At 41.9% G+C, this 15,837-nt stretch overlaps 1 protein-coding gene and 1 long non-coding RNA gene across 2 annotated transcripts in view; one reads left to right on the plus strand and one right to left on the minus strand.

Moving 5' to 3' along the window:
• Nucleotides 1-15,837, plus strand: part of CAP2 (CAP, adenylate cyclase-associated protein, 2 (yeast)) — a 138,924-nt gene that overhangs the window by 63,441 nt on the left and 59,646 nt on the right. The window lies entirely within an intron of this gene.
• Nucleotides 1,997-13,964, minus strand: LOC104995071. Its single transcript, XR_826029.1, has 3 exons — nt 13,097-13,964; nt 10,093-10,191; nt 1,997-2,383 (listed from the first exon to the last, which is right to left on the minus strand). It is a non-coding gene; the product is annotated as an uncharacterized LOC104995071 (long non-coding RNA).

Below are 15,837 nucleotides of genomic sequence, written 5' to 3' on the forward strand. Positions count from 1 at the left end.
CCGTTACAGTACTTTCTGTCAACACAGAAGTAACTGGTTTACATGACATTTTAGGAACATCCCACCGTTACTTTTTGTGCATGTTTTCCATCCCCTCAACAAGATTCTGAGAGCTTCAGGGAGCTTGAGAGTTGATGTGTCTTTGCTTTCATGACTCGTTGTGGTCTTAACTATATTTTATTTGATGTCACGTTTGATTAAAAAAAGACCAGCTCTGGCTTCTGACACTTTGTGTTGGTTTGAGGAATAAAAGCTAGGTTAATAGATTCCAGTAGTAGAGGAAGGGAACGGAAGAACAGGGTGAAATGACATTTTTATTTAGTGGTACTGTTATCTTAAAAAAAAAAAAAAAGAACTTGATATTAGGAGATTTATATGGTATGGATTGAGATATCAGTTGAAGGTATAACTGCTAAAATGTAAGTTGTGGATCAGCCACATCAGATTCGCCTTGAAAAAGTGTTCTTCCGGGGAATTTGGAAAAGGTAAAGTTAGAGGAAGAACAGGGGGCCTGGGGTTAGGAAGGCATTTCATTTCAAGGATGCCGTTTCGCTGCTGCACCCTGTCATGAAACGAGTGCCTCTGAGGCTACCACTGAATGTTTCGTTTCTGGATGTTCAGAGTGAATGACAAGAAATGAGCACGGCCAGATTTGGGTGACAGATGTAGCTCAAGCATTCAGTGATGATAGAATATAGGTTCTGAGAAGTGTGCTGATTCAATTCACATGGGCTGTGGAGATCCAGCTGGCCTGGTATTTAAATGCTGTTGAAAAATATTCCAGTTAGATTTCCCTATATAGAGTTTTCATGTAAATTGTGAAGAGTGGTACTTTCTTGAGGCGGTGACATTGTTGTGAGTGTCCAGCATCAGTCCTCTAAAACTGGTAATTTCACAGTTAGAACCGAAGTGACTGCAGTGCAGAAGAACTTCAGGCTTGATCCCATCTTCGTCCATCTGGATTCTCTATATAGAATAATGGGCAGCACCTCACCCAAATTGGGTTTCAGTGGTTCAAACAGCAGGAGTCCCATCATTTCCTTTGGCTGGATAGCTTACGGTTGAATGTGTTTAGTGTTCCTTTTGGAAAGTCATAAGTTGGAACAGGGACAAGGATATAATTTGAAACTTCACATGTTACCAACCTGACAGCAAATGAAGCACAGAGAGGGCAAACTACACATAATAAAAACCAAGGTACAGCTAAAACATTATCATTATTTAAAACGGGGGAATGTAGCTCCAAGTCCTATAAAGAGGTTATAAATATATTGTTAACTTTGAGTCCCTACTGAATTTTAGAGCTTCCATGATGACTCAGTGGTAAAGAATACACCTGCAATGCAGGAGATATGGGTTTGATCCTTCCTGAGTCAGGAAGATCCCCTGGAGAAGGAAACGGCAACCCACTCTAATATTCTTGCTGGAGAATTCCATGGACAGAGGATCCTGGCAGACTACAATCCATGGGTTGCAAAAGGGTTGGACACAACTGAGCGGCTGAGCAACTACAAATGAATTTTAACTGCATATGCCATTCAGTTAAAAAAAAAATATATATATATATATATCATAGCTTACCTATCTGAAACTGATAATGGCTATAGTAAATAGTCATCAATAAAAATTTACTTGACATTTTTAGAATTTGAAGGATCTTTTTATAGAGACATACTGGATAATTCATTATCGTTAAAATATGTTTTGTGGGAAAATGAGAACTCTTGCCTTTCCTTTTTCTCTTTTGATGGGATTTCTCTGGTCTGGGACAGAGACATTCAGAATCATTCTATAATTCTCTAATACTGTACCTGAGACTGAATCATCTTTTTTTTTTTTTTAATGTTGTTGTTGTTCAGTTGCTAAGTTGTGTCAGACTGCAACCCCAAGGACTGTAGCCCACCAGGCTCCTCTGTCCATGGGATTTCCCAGGCAAGAATACTGGAGTGAGTTGCCATTTCCTTTCCCAGGGGATCTTCCTGGATCAGGGATTGAACCCACGTCTCCTCCATTGGCAGGCAGATTCGTTACCGCCAAGCCACCAGGGAAGCCCAAGCAACCAGAGTCACAGCATTCAGTGATCTGTGTTTGAGACAGGACTTTTGTTTCTGATCTTTCCAGTCAACTTTCCTTTGTTGATATCTGGAAATGTATTTGGTATGGATTGGAGTACTCTCTTGGTTGAGTCACAGAAGAGCAATGGGAAGAAAGAGAGCCGAGAAGGATCAGCATATCTCCTTTTTTATATCAGTCGGGAGAGAGGAGGTTGTCAGCCAGGCACGTGGCTGTGCACCTGGGGACTTTTTAGCAGATGACTTCCCTGAACCACTCTGCGCTTATTTTCTTCTTTGTGTTTTTGTCCATCATTTGTAGCCCCAAGGCCCTGAAAGTATAGAAAGTAGGTGTTAATTAGTAAGAAGGTAGCGACAAAGGAGTGAAACTGAAATACAGGGCTGTCTGTGGTGTTACAACATGTTGTGAAACCACCTTTATTTCCTTTGATTTGTTATTAATATCTTTATTTCCAGTCAGGTTACCCTAAACTTCGTTGTTTTCCCTAGATTGATTGACTCATCATGTTCTTAGGTTGCCCCTGGCATCACAACAGTTTGATTGTTGACTTAGGTTGTGAGTAATGCCTTCAGTGACTGCCAGTCAGTACCAGGGAGGGATTAATATAATAGAATGTGATTATTCAGTACTGCTGAGTCATGAACACCCAGCCCTGTGTCCAGTGGCCATAGTAGGTGCTCAGTAAGAGACTGAGTGAGTTAACCATCTAAAGCCAACAGAACCCTAGACATTCAAGATGATTAAGACCTTCTCCCCAGATCACTTATTAAATGAATACCTGGGAACCTTCTCTTATCTTTGTGGAAACAAAGAGTACATGGAAAGTCAACCCCAATTGCTTTTTACAGTGAGAGAATCTCAGTGCGACTGGAAGACGAGAGTCTTCTCTCTGTACTTATTGGATAGATATTCTCTGGCAAAAAGGAGATTCACACTCAACAAGACCATAGGAAGACCTTAGCATAATCATCTCCTGGCCTATAAAAATAAGTATTATTATTTCCATATAGATAAGGAATAAAGCACAGAGAGATTACTTGTCTGGTATCCTTCAATAAAGCAAAAAAAAAAAAATTGAACACCAGGTTTTTCTAATTCTAATTATGAATTTATCACCTCAGTCTGTCTTTCCTTTGGCTTTTTGGTTCCTTTTAATTTTCTTTAAAATGCTAATTAAATTATGTTCTTCCTACCTGAACATCAAGATAATTGGCTTATAAGATCTCCCAATGTGTGAGTGTCACCACAGATTTCACCTGTGATCTTTTTTTTTTTTTTTGCTCTGAAAGATTTTATGTGGTTTTAATCTTGTTTGTTTTTTTCCTACGTGGAACATTTATTTTATTGATAATGGAACTTCAAGATAGATTTAGCTCATTTAAAAAGAGTACGTTTCCTGAAATTTCCATGACCTTCTCATTTTCTTGACCTCAAAGAGGATGAACATCATTCCGTTTTGTCCCTGATTTTTTTTGGTTTTGTTTTTAAAAAAGTGATTTTAAGAAATTCTAAAGGTAATAAACACTATGCTCAAATGACTTACATTACTTCACACTCTCCTCAGTTCTATGTCAAAGTATTTTTTCTGCTTTTCCCTAGAACATAATTAAATATTCACATTTTCTCATATCAAGCAAATTTTAACAGTGTAATTTTAAGGGACATATACTGTATCCGATAATTATATATGGCACTATTGGGCATTCTTCTATTTTTGAGTTACTTTTGGTTGATCATAGATTCTTATCCATATCTTAATTTTTTATTCTGTTCTCCAATAAATGTTAGCCCATACATATAAAACATTTTTTTGTATTTATAAAGTAGAATGAGTAGAGAAGATCATCAAATAATAATCACTCTTTATGCAGAACAAACACCCTCCAATGTCCTCAGCTAAGCTTAAGGAGAAATACTGAAGAGATGGGTTGAAAGGATTGTTTCAAGAGGTGAAATTCTAAAGAAATTTAACCCACAGGGGTTGGGTCATGGCTTGCCTCTTTTATTGCTATTGTTTATGAGAAAAAATTTTTACTCATATAATATTGCTTAAATAGAATTAAGTTGATATTGTTTTTCTAATATTTATGAGTATTGTTGGGCTTCCCTAGTGGATCAGTGGTAAAGAATCCAGCTGCCAATGTAGGAGACATGGGTTCCATCTCTGGGTTGTGAAGATTCCCCGGAGAAAGAAATGGCAACCCACTCCAGTGTTCTTGCCTGGGAAATCCTAAGAGCCTGGTGGGCTACAGTCCATGGGGTCTCAAAAGAGTTGGACACAACAACTAAACAACAACATGAATGATATGCGTATGTGTTTATTAAATATGACTTTGTCTCCCATATGTGATAGATATTGATGGTACACCTATTTCTATTGAAAAGAAAATATTTTCAATTCTGTCATTCAGGTTGTCTCATATACCGGTTATTGCAATTTTCATTTTTGTTTCTCTTCTTTGTTCAGCTTTATCTCTGTTCTTTATTCAGGCATGTCTTGAACAGAGTTTGTTATGCAATTACTAGCTTTATTTCTTCTTGCAACTTCCTCACTGTTATCATATATATTTTTTATGTTGCTTGAGACATAAATATTTACTATTTTAGATAGGTTGTGTCTTTTGCAATCCTATAGTGATCCCTGGTAGAGTTTTATTCAGGATACTTTTTTTAATCTGATAGCATTATAAGTTTTCTTATTTATTTGACCTCCTTCTAATTTCTTTGGAACCTTATCTGATCAATCATTCCCTTCTTTCTCTCTCTACTGACTCCTGTTTAATCTGCAAACCAAATCATTTCTCTCTTTGATAAAAACGGCTTCCTTGACCACCTGTACCATCTCTTTCCTCCCTTTGCTAGCAGATATCTTAGGAAGACTCTGTCCTTCCTCTCCGTCACTTCTCTGTCACTGCTCAGTCTCCTTCATCTGTCCTCTCTCCTTATCATTTTACCAGAAAAGCCTTTCTCGTTGGTGTGGTATCTTCCTAATTGTCCTCATTCGATTCACCTTCCTTAAAGAATTTTTATCAATGACTGTCCTTCTCCTCAAAGTTTTTCCTTCCCTTGGGAGTGAACTTTTTTTTTTTTTTTTCATGCAAACAGCACACAAATTTAATTCCAATACAACAAACCACATAGACAGTATGCAGACTATAAACTCGGAGTTGATGTGTGCGGAGTAGGAGCCCGGGCTCCATCCTGATCTCGCGCCTCGCATCCGCAGAAGCCCTGGCGCGCTGGGAGGCCGCGGCCGCTAAATCTGCGCAGCAACTCGGGAGTGAACTTTATTCTTTCTAAGTTGTCTGTTTCATTTAATTTCTTTGTCTGACTTCTCTTCCTTCCTCTGCCCTTTAAATGTATATATTCCTTCAAAATTTCATTCTTTGTCAGCCAAAGAGGATTTTCTTGAGTATAGTCTGTCCCTGGTCGATTTCAGCCATGTCCCTGATACTGTCATGCCTACTCTAGTGGTGCCAACTGTCCATCTCCAGGCCTTACTCCTTAATCCTGGGTCTGGATTAACCCTGCATGAGCTGTAAATCCACTTTTTTCAGAGCCACACACAGAAACTGTGTTCTGCCTTCTGGTTCTTTGTCTCAGGTGTTGGAACTCCAAACACTCCGCCCCATCACCTGACTTCTTTTCCTTCACCCCCTCATGTCTAACCCATCTCTGAATCCTGACAACACTCTGACCACAAGAATCTACGGGATCTAAAACCTTTGCTCCGTTCCCAGGGCCCTAGTGCAGGAAAAAAAAGAGGGGAGAAGTATGAGAAAGAGGGAAGGAAGTAAAAAGAAAGAAGAGAGAAAAGAAAGGAGAGGAGGAGGAAGAAGGGATAAAGGAAGGTGAGAAAAAGAAAAAAAGTTGAAAAGAGAAAGAAGGGGAAAGATAGAAAAAGATCACCTGCTTTTTAAATTTTTTAAGTAAAGGTATTACAAGCATGCCTTTTAAAAAACTAAAATAAAAAGAAGATGTAAGAAGAAAAAAAAAATGCCACCACTCACTGACAAACACTATTGGTTTAGCCTCTTAAAACTGATTTCTCTGCCTCAAAACTTCTCCTCCAACCTGTTCCCCATTCTCTCATCATAGGAACTGTTACAAAACAAAGTGAACAAATAGAAAACACAATTAGTCTGGAATCCTGCCATTGTTTCCCATGACCTGCGCAATCAAGTCTCTAGGCTCCGCAGGATGGCCTTCAAGGCCCTTTGCACTGCAGTGTTTCTGCATGTGAGTGCTCTCCCCCAAACTCCTCTCCCACAACAAATCCAATATCCCAATCATACTGGGGGACCAAGTCCTGGGAAAAGAATGATGGACCTGAAATGTCCTCTTCCTAATCCATACCTTTGTCATTATAATAGAGATATCATAATCATAATTTGATTAGCTGTGTTTGGAAACACCAACAGCTGCTTTCTTCAAGAGTTCAAGGTCTTATGAGGCCAAAAGATCAATCCAAAGGGGGTACATCGTAATCTCTGCTGAGCTGATGGGTGCTCGTAGGTGGCAATCTTGAACACTGCCTGAAGGTTGGAGAAGTTGGAGACAGAGTCACAGAGAAGGGGCCCCTCTAACCAAGTCTTGCAAGATAAGTAGGATTCAAGTCTGTGAAATTGCATCTAACACAGGAAGAAGCCCAGGTATCTCTGCTCTTGTCTTTAAGTGGGTTAAATCTTAGACAGTCCTCTCCCATCCTACCTATTATAAGTGACATGGTGCCAAATGTGTTTTGTTTAAACGACAGATTGTTGACTTTTATTTTTTAATTCAGTCAATAACTTCTTTTGTTTTAATAATAAGCAAGTTTAGTCTGTTCACATTTTCAGCTAGGCCAAAAGGTAAGCTTAAGTGGTCTACTTCTTAACACTTTAACATTAATGTATTTCAGGGGGAAAAAAGCATTTTAATTGCTCCTATTTATTTTTATTATTAACTAAATAAACTTTTATTCCCTTTCAGGAAATAAAAGGACTCTTTCATTTCCCTCATTCAAATGTGTTTGTATGAATAGTCCCAGGTCCATGGGGCTTTTGCTCATTCCCTTTGAAGTTGCAGAACTACTACACAGAGTTCAGTTTGTTAACTGGGGATTTTGACGTATTTATTCTTTATGAAATTTATCATACATATTTGTTGTATCCTTTTAAAATTAATTTTTAAAAATATGTATTTATTTATTTTTAGCTGTGGGTCTTTGTTGCAGCACGTGGCTCTTCGTTGTGGTGTGGGGCTTCTCTCCAGCTGTGGCTCATGGGTTCCAGAGCTCATGGGCTCTGTAGTTGCTACACGCAGGCTCTCTAGTTGTGGCACACGTGCTTAGTTGGGGAATCCTAGTTCCCTGACCAGGGAGTGAACCTGCGTCCCTGAATTGGAAGCAGATTCCTAACCACTGGACCACCAGAAAAGTCCCCATTTTTATATCCTGTTGTTTGTCTTTTTCAGATCATTTTATTGGCAAGGGGGTTACTATCCCCTAGATTTTTCTCAAATCTGTGTACCCCAAGGTACACAGCATACAGCTCTTTTATTTAATTTCTCTTTTCCCTACTTTGTTTGCTTTCCCGTTCTTATAGGCAGTTCTGTGAGAATCTTTCGGCTCCCTAAGATGCCATGTGTATACATGTCAATGTAAAGGACTTAGTTGGTATGCAGGTGGCCACACTCCAGGGAGGTATAACGAACAGTGGACTCGCCCTATTAGGTGCAGGTAAGGCGATGACAAAGCGTCCAGTTTAACTGGAATTCATTATTACGATGGGATGAGATGGGCTTGGGCACCTGAGCCAGAGAACCAAATACTAGCCCATAAAGGGAAGGTGTAAAAAGATGGAAATTCAAAGCTGCATGGAGCCCCAGGATCCCTCAAAGTCACATTCTCAGATATCCAGCCTCCATCGCGGGCCCGCAGAGTCCTTAGAGAGGCTGGCCTTGTAGACAGATTAGAAATCTTCCTCTGGGATTGCCAGAACTATTGTTTTTACATCAGGAACCACCAGCTCCTTGTTCAGTTATAAGAAAAGTGGACTATCCTAATAAACTATATACGAGAGGAGCCTGAATAAAACCAGAAGAGCATACCCTAGAAAAAGCCCTATAGGTTCTCTGCTGTGTCTTTCCTGTATGTCTTCTGGACACATGCAGGCCACTTCTGTTTGGAGTTATGGAAGTTCAGTGGGAAGACAAGTCCAGAGAGCACAGTGGGCAACTCAGAACCATTCCCATGCCTATGTCCGTGGGAGCATGTTGTTGGCTAGTCTGAATTGAGAACAGTTTTTGCAGACCAAAATTGAAGGTGATTGATTCCATTTGTTTTCCTTCCAGAATGCTCCCCTGACAGTGAGGATGTCTGTGGGTCGGGAAAGGTAGAAAAGACTCGTTTCTGTACCACTTTTCATGAGTCTGCTTCTGTGTATTCAATACTTGACGCCCCTCCCCTTAGGCAAGCCCTTGTAATGAGCTCCCCTGTCATGAATTGTTGGAACCCACAGTCTGGCTCAAATGACCAAGGGGTGCTTCTTTGTCAGACACACGCTGTGCATCTGGCAGCATCGCCAGGGGTAACCTGATAGGGCTCACGATTTTAATTTTAACCAAAAATACATCTGCCAGGTTCATTTCAACTGACAGGATAAATATCGTATTTCTTTACCAGTTTGTAAACACCTTGCTTTTCATCTCCATCTAACATGTTTCCCTGGTGTTTTACAAATAGAAAAATCAAGTTGGAGCCATATGGGACTGAGCATATGTGTTGTGAGTGTCAGTGAAGTGTGGGGGTAGCTTTACGAGGAATTGGGTGCAGTGCGAGCAACGCGTGTGCACCTGACCAAGAGGTGTGACGTGACAGCACCGGAGAATTCTCTGAGTGCAAGTGAGTCTCTCAGTTGTGTCCGACTCTTTGAGACCCCATGGACTGTCCTCCACCGGGCTCCTCTGCCCATGGGATTCTCCAGGCAAGAATACTGGAGTGGGTTGCCATTCCGTCCTCCAGGGGATCTTCCCAACCCAGGGAAGAATTGTCTAAGAAAACCCCACAGACAGTATGGTGTTGGGACCACTCAGCAGCTGCCTGTGGACAGCTGGAGCTGTCCCTGTGACAGATGAAGGATGGAGCGTGTTATTCTCAGGGTCCACATCCTGTTGCTTCTCTGGACCCAAACTGTTCTTAACCGAAGTTGATTTTCTTTCACTGCCTTTGAAAATCATTCTTTATAATATTCTACTGTGAAGATTCTTCTGAATGAATCTAAAATGTGTGTGCTGTGCTCAGTCATGTCCAATTCTTTGCCATCCCGTGGACTGTGACCCATCAGGCTTCACTGTCCATGGGATTCTCTAGGCAAGAATACTGGAGTGGGTTTCCATGCTCTCTTCCAGGGGATCTTCCAATCCAGATATCAAACCTGTGTCTCCTGCATCTTCTGTGCTGCAGACAGATTCTTTACCTCTGAGCCATCAGAGAAGCCTCTGAATGCAAAATGCAAGGCACAAATGCTGTTTTTGACAATGAGACGGCCAATAGAGGAGGGACGGCACTTATTTTGTGAAGTCAGGAAGATAATTTGACATGAGTAAAATGGCATATAGAAATAATAAACAGATTTCCCAGTTCTGAGCCACCCCCCTCCCAGTCCTAACATAAATGGTATAAGTACTGATGGCCTTTTGTGTGAATATTTATAAGGGACTTTTTAATTAATCTCAAAATTCTTTTATCGCCTATTAATTTTCACAGTGTCACACTAGAGCACAAGGGTAGTAATGTTATACTCCATCTACAGATGGAGAGATCAAAGCTCACAGATGTTCAGTTTCAGAACTTGCCAGAGACCCGGAGTGATCAGCCGGGCTCTTCCCAGTCCAGAGCACAAGCCTCTGGTTCCCACTCGGCTTTGCCCCACCAGACTTGGTAGCCCGGGTACTCTGACCCGACACAAGGCTGATTCTCTGAAATCAGGTCTAGAATTAGCCCTGGGATCCCATGGGCATGCCAGATTCGGACCTCACCTTCTCAGCGTCCTTTTCCTGCAGAACAAACTCTACTCTCCCCTCCACTCCTTCTTTTGTATTCAGTGCTTTCTTGCTCTTGGTTGATTTCCACTGACCCTGGAAAAGGGTCAAATGATAACTAAGGAGTTATTAATTATAATAAGGTCACAGTTTTCCAAAAAAGTATAGGCATTTTGAAAGGAAAATCTGAATGGCAGTCAGGTCTTCTCAACCTTACTTTCTTTTCCCTGTTTCAAATGCTCTTTCCCTTTATTATCAGAAACCAGAGGTTCATAGAACCTTATATGGAAGTCCCCTTGAAACTATACCTCCATGCCAGGCCCTCACATAGTGCAGGGACTTCTGAGGATGAGGGGGAACGAGGGAAGAAGGAAAGGAAGGAGGACGTGCATGTTCCCACCATCCACAGTGCCATCATGCTGTGAAAGCTTAAAAACCTAAACACCCCTCCTATCCATCAATGTCCTATGTGTGTGTGCATGCTAAGTCCCTTCGGTGGTGTCCAACTCTCTGCAACCCTATGGGTCATAGCCCCCAGGCTCCTCTGTCCGTGGAATTTTCTAGGCAAGAATACTGTAGTGGGTGTCCTTGCCCTCCTCCAGGGGATCTTCCTGACTCCAGAGTTGAACCCCATCTCACGTCTCCTGAATTGGCAGGTGGGTTCTTTACCACTACCGCCACCTGGGAAGCCCATTTTTGTGGCCAGATAGGTTCTAAGGACCAATATGATAGAAAAATCCTACAAAATGATATGAAGTAAAACTCTGGGAATTTGTGACTGTTGACCATTTAAATTTTTTCAAGAGAAAAATACCTAGATAAATAATTTTTAAGCATGGCCAGGATATCATAAAAAGACCGTAGGAGTGCTTCCTTAAAAAGAGTCCCTAATACCATCACATGGGATCATTAAAGGCTAGGGATCTAAAAACGTTTGTTCTTACTGACTCTGTGACCATAACTGTGACCATAGTCCAAAGGCCAGCTGAAGAATTAGCAGCTACAGAGGTGGAGACCGTTGTATCAGTCCCATCGTGGCATCTCACTGAATGGTAACTGGTGTGTGTCACTCAAGTGTACACTTTGAGTGACCGCAGTTGACCTCAAATTATACCCTGCAGAAGTGTAGGGAGGAAGGGCATTAGCGGGGAGCACCTGTTGCTTGACACCTGTTCTGTGAGGTGGATATTATTCTCTTGGTTAAAAAGGGGCGGAGTCAAGACCAGAATCCGGGGCTGACCTGTGCCCAGCTGTTCAGGCCCTCTGCTGTGCTGCCCCTTATGCCAGAGAGTTGATCCCCAGCAAACAGGACCTTCTACCACTAGAGGGTAACATGTGTTTTTTGCCTGTGGTCCTCTCCTGCAAACATAAAGTCTGGAAACTTATATTAAATAATTAATTCCAGAATTTATGAAACGGATGGCTGCCATGAACCACAAGAGAAATGGCTTTTGAACAAGTCAACAGCACAGCATCTACTATTTAGTACTGGTTCCCTCTGGAAAGGCTTGTGCAGACGTGCGGGGCTCCTAACGTGGCTCCTGGTGAGGACCAAAACCCAGTGGCTCAGCTCCAGCCTGTCTCTATGTTTATTCTGGGAGGAACATTCTGTGTACCAGGAGGAAGGAAAGAGTTTGATCTTTCGGCCTGTCCTTTGCAGAATTGTATTTTGTACTTTGCAATGCTAATGCTTGAAAGGTACCTCTTAGATATTCACAGAAATCGTTTAAAACCGACTGTGGAAAATGTTTATATATTTTACCTCTCTGAAACTTATCAGCTTCTCTTATGATGTTGGCCAGTGTATGCATATTTTAATTTTTTATTTTGGGGTCACCATAAAAAAAAAAAAACAAGGAACAGATGATATTTCGTAAACTAACTTTGTGGGCTGGAAAACAGAAGGACCCAGAGCTGACAAAGGATAACCTAAAATAAAAAACTAAGATTGGTGAGACAGCACAATGATCAAATGGGGACTTGAGACTGCAGCTGGTGGATTTTATTCTGTAATTCTAATCAGCAGCAAACATCTCATCCTCTACCACGTGCCAAGGTCAAGAGTGTCTGGAATTGAAAGTGAACTATACAGCCTGTGAGTGGCGGAATTCAAGTTAGATAGTTAGAGGGGAAAGCAGCGTTTATCCCTTTCTAGTTCCTGTTTTGCCCTCCTGGATGCTCCGTATTCTACTCTGATCAGCTGCTAGCATGTGACAGATGGGCTAGATCAAATAGAATTAACCAAATAATCTGTCAAATATTTCAGCCAGCCAAAAGTTCTACTTAAGCCTCTTTTACATTAATTAAAAACTCCAGCACCCAATCCCTTTTTACTGAGCTGCTCCTTTTTTACAGTATGTGTATTTATAAGTGTATTGTTTGCTCTCTGTTTATAAACTCTGGAGGAAAGGTCTTTCTTTTCTCACTGATGTATTCCAAATACATAGGATTGTACCTGGTACTTAATAGGTGCTCAGTAAACATTTTAACAAATAATAGGAACAAAAAAGGGCTTTCCCAGTGGCTCAACAGCAAAGAATTTGCCTGCAGTGCAGGAACCTCAGGAAATGCAGGTTCGGTCCCTAGATAGGGAAGATCCCCTGGAGGAGGGCATGACAACCCACTTTAGTATTCTTGCCTGGAGAATCCCATGGACAGAGGAGCCTGGTGGGCTACAGTCCATGGAGTCACAAAGAGTCAGACATGACTGAAGTGACTTAGCACACATTCACAGGAACAAAAAAAGGCATGATGAGGTCAGGGAAAGAGGACACCAAGCCCCTGAAAAAAAGCTTATGAAGGAAAAAAGAAGACAATGTAAAAGAAAATGTCTGATAATTTTGTTCACTTAAGAATAAGAAATACACATATCAAAACAAGATAAACTATTAACATCTTAGATAGGTAAGTTTATTTCTGATACCCAGATTACATCTGTCTTTCTCAGAAGGTTCATTTTTATTTATCACTTCAACATTAGTTTGCTTATTCATTCACTCACCTCTTATGTGACAAGCACTGTCTTTGGCATCAAAAGGCAAAGCAGGTCTCCAATGTACTCTCATATGAGAGGGTCTATCCCAGATCAGCCATCTTAAACAGTGTGTCTCCATCCATTACCCCAATTTGATAAAATATGGCACAGATAAAGCCGGGTCCAAAGATGGGGTAGCTCTGCGGGCCAGCTTGTTTCAGGATAGAATGAGCAATTAGCTTGGGAAATTAACAAACATAATTTTACCGCCAGCCACAGAACAAACTCATAATCCATGGTGACTGTCTTCACAAACGTTTGCTGCTGGCCAGAGTGGATGACTCAGCACAGGCTGTCACTGGGAGAGAACAGCACAGAGCTCACTCCTTGCTGACTGGGGTTCAAAAGCACCATCCTCATATGTGAGAAACAGCTCACTTACCCAATGTATTGTGCTGAACTGAGAGTGTGAGAAGATGCTCCCAAGCAAAGACACACTGAAGGGTGGACACCAGAAAAAGACTCAGCTAGCAGAGGGAGGAGGGAAAGCCAAGGACATCAACAGCTGCATCACAGATCATATAGTAATGAATTGTAGCCCCTGGGAAAGGTTGATTAAGGATAAACAGTGTGTCTAAATTGGCGCTCCTGGCCTTCCTGCCAAATCCTGTTCCTTCTGCAGTGTCTCCTTGTCCCGATGATGGCATCTCCGTCCTTATAATTTGCTCAAGTCCAGAACCAAGGAGTTATTCTGTACTCCTCCTTTGCTCAGTCACCCACCTCCAATCCAGAATCTACTCCTCAGAATCTCCACTATGGTCACTTTGGTCGCAGCTACCTTCGTCTCTCATCCAAATTATTGAAGTCTCTGGGACTTGGCAGTGCAGTGGTTAAGACTCTGCCCTTATAATGCAGGGGGTGCGGGTTCAATCCCTGGTGGGGGAGCTAGGATCCCATATACCGTGCATCATGGGCCCCAAAAAAATTTTTTAATAAATAAATAAAATAGCAAATTATTGCAAAGTCTCAAATATGACCTTCCTGCTCCCACCTTATCCTACCCTCTGACAGTCTAGTCTCAATACCGCAGCCAGAGTGATTCTCATAAAGGAAGACCACATCATGTCATTGCTCTGCTCAAAACTCTCTGGTGATTTCCATTTCATTGAGGACAAAAGCCAAAGTCCTCTCAACAGCCTTCATGATTTCTGCCTCTCTCTCTGCCTCTTCCCCTCCCACCTGGTACCCCACCACTTTCCCCACACTCATGCGGCTCCTCTGTCCTGCCTGCCGGTCCTTGAGCTCTGGAGACACATTCCAGCCTTAGGACCTTTGCATTGGTTCTTTCCTCTTGTGGTGGTTGTGTCTGCCTCCCCCAGATACCCACATGGCTAAAGCCTCGTCCAACTATTTATGCAAATATCACCTTCCCTGTGAGACTGACTCTGGCCCTATTGTAAACTGAAACCCATCCCCGACATATATCTGATTCCCTTCTTTTGACTCTATTTTCTTCCCTATGACTTTTAGCAGCTAACATACCATATAATTTAGTTATTCATTACGTTTACTGTCTGTCTTCCCCCAGTGACGCATCTTATACGTCAGCTTGACCGGGCCATGGGATGCCCAGATATTTGGGCAGACATTATTCTGGACTTTTCTGTGAGGATGCTTTTTGGATGAGATTAACATTTAAATCAGTAGACTAGACAAAGCACAGTCGTGCGTGGGCCCCATCCGATGGGCTGAAGGCCTGAATAGAACAAAAAGGCTGAGCCTCCCCTGAGTAAGGGAGAATTCCTCCTGCCTGACTGCCTTCAAACTGGGGCTATCAGCTTTTTCTGTGTTTGGACTCAAACTGAACATCAGTGTGCTGGGTCCCAACTCTGCTTCAGATGGGAAAACTTAAGCCATCATGCCTCCTGGGTCTCCAGTTTGCTGACTCACTCTGCAGATCTTGGGACTTGACAGCCTCCATAATCCCATGAGCCAGTTCCTTATAAAACTCTGTATGTAGTCACATCCTACTGGTGCTGCTTCTATGGAAAATTCTGACTAATCCACTCCCCACGCTACTTGGACAAAAGAGGACAGGGACATAAGAGAGCTTATCTTGTTACCACTCTGCTCCATCTTCTCTCCAGCCCTGGCACATAGATATGGTGCTCAGTATATATTTGTTAAATAAATGAAGAAATAAATGGACCAACAGGTAGCAGTCTTTAGACATATCTTTAGAGGTGTGAACACAATCATCTCCACTTTATTACAGTCAAGAGCTGTAGGTTTTCTATCTAAAGAGCTGAGCCAAAGATCAAAAATGGTCTTCTTGCATGTGCCTCATAGAATTCTGGATGTACATCACGTTTTTTGTTTCTTGGGGGTGTAGCTTCACACATGGCGTTAGCCACACTTTCCCTTCGGGGTCAGTGTGAGAAACCAAACACAGCCATCCTCCGGCACTGATAGGATTTCGAGTGTATGTGATCTGTGGCATGAGGGAGACTTAATGTCAGGAGAAGCTATGGGAGTCCTCTGGACTTGGAAGGAGCCAGAAATCTCTCCTGGGTAACAAAAAAGCATCGCATGGCCATGGGGCGGCACATAGGAAAAGATAGGTCAAGACTTGAAGACGAAGGGCAAGCAAATGTCATTAGCCCTCAGTTTGCTCTGTAGAAGGAATACTGTGATGCAGGGGTGTTGTTTCTAAATGGTCTGCCTTTCCGAACACAAGGTTCAGTGTGAGCAAGAAGAGAGAAAAAAGA

The sequence above is a fragment of the Bison bison genome, unplaced genomic scaffold (genome assembly GCF_000754665.1).
Source record: "Bison bison bison isolate TAMUID 2011002044 unplaced genomic scaffold, Bison_UMD1.0 scf7180017864274, whole genome shotgun sequence".
NCBI lineage: Eukaryota > Metazoa > Chordata > Mammalia > Artiodactyla > Bovidae > Bison > Bison bison.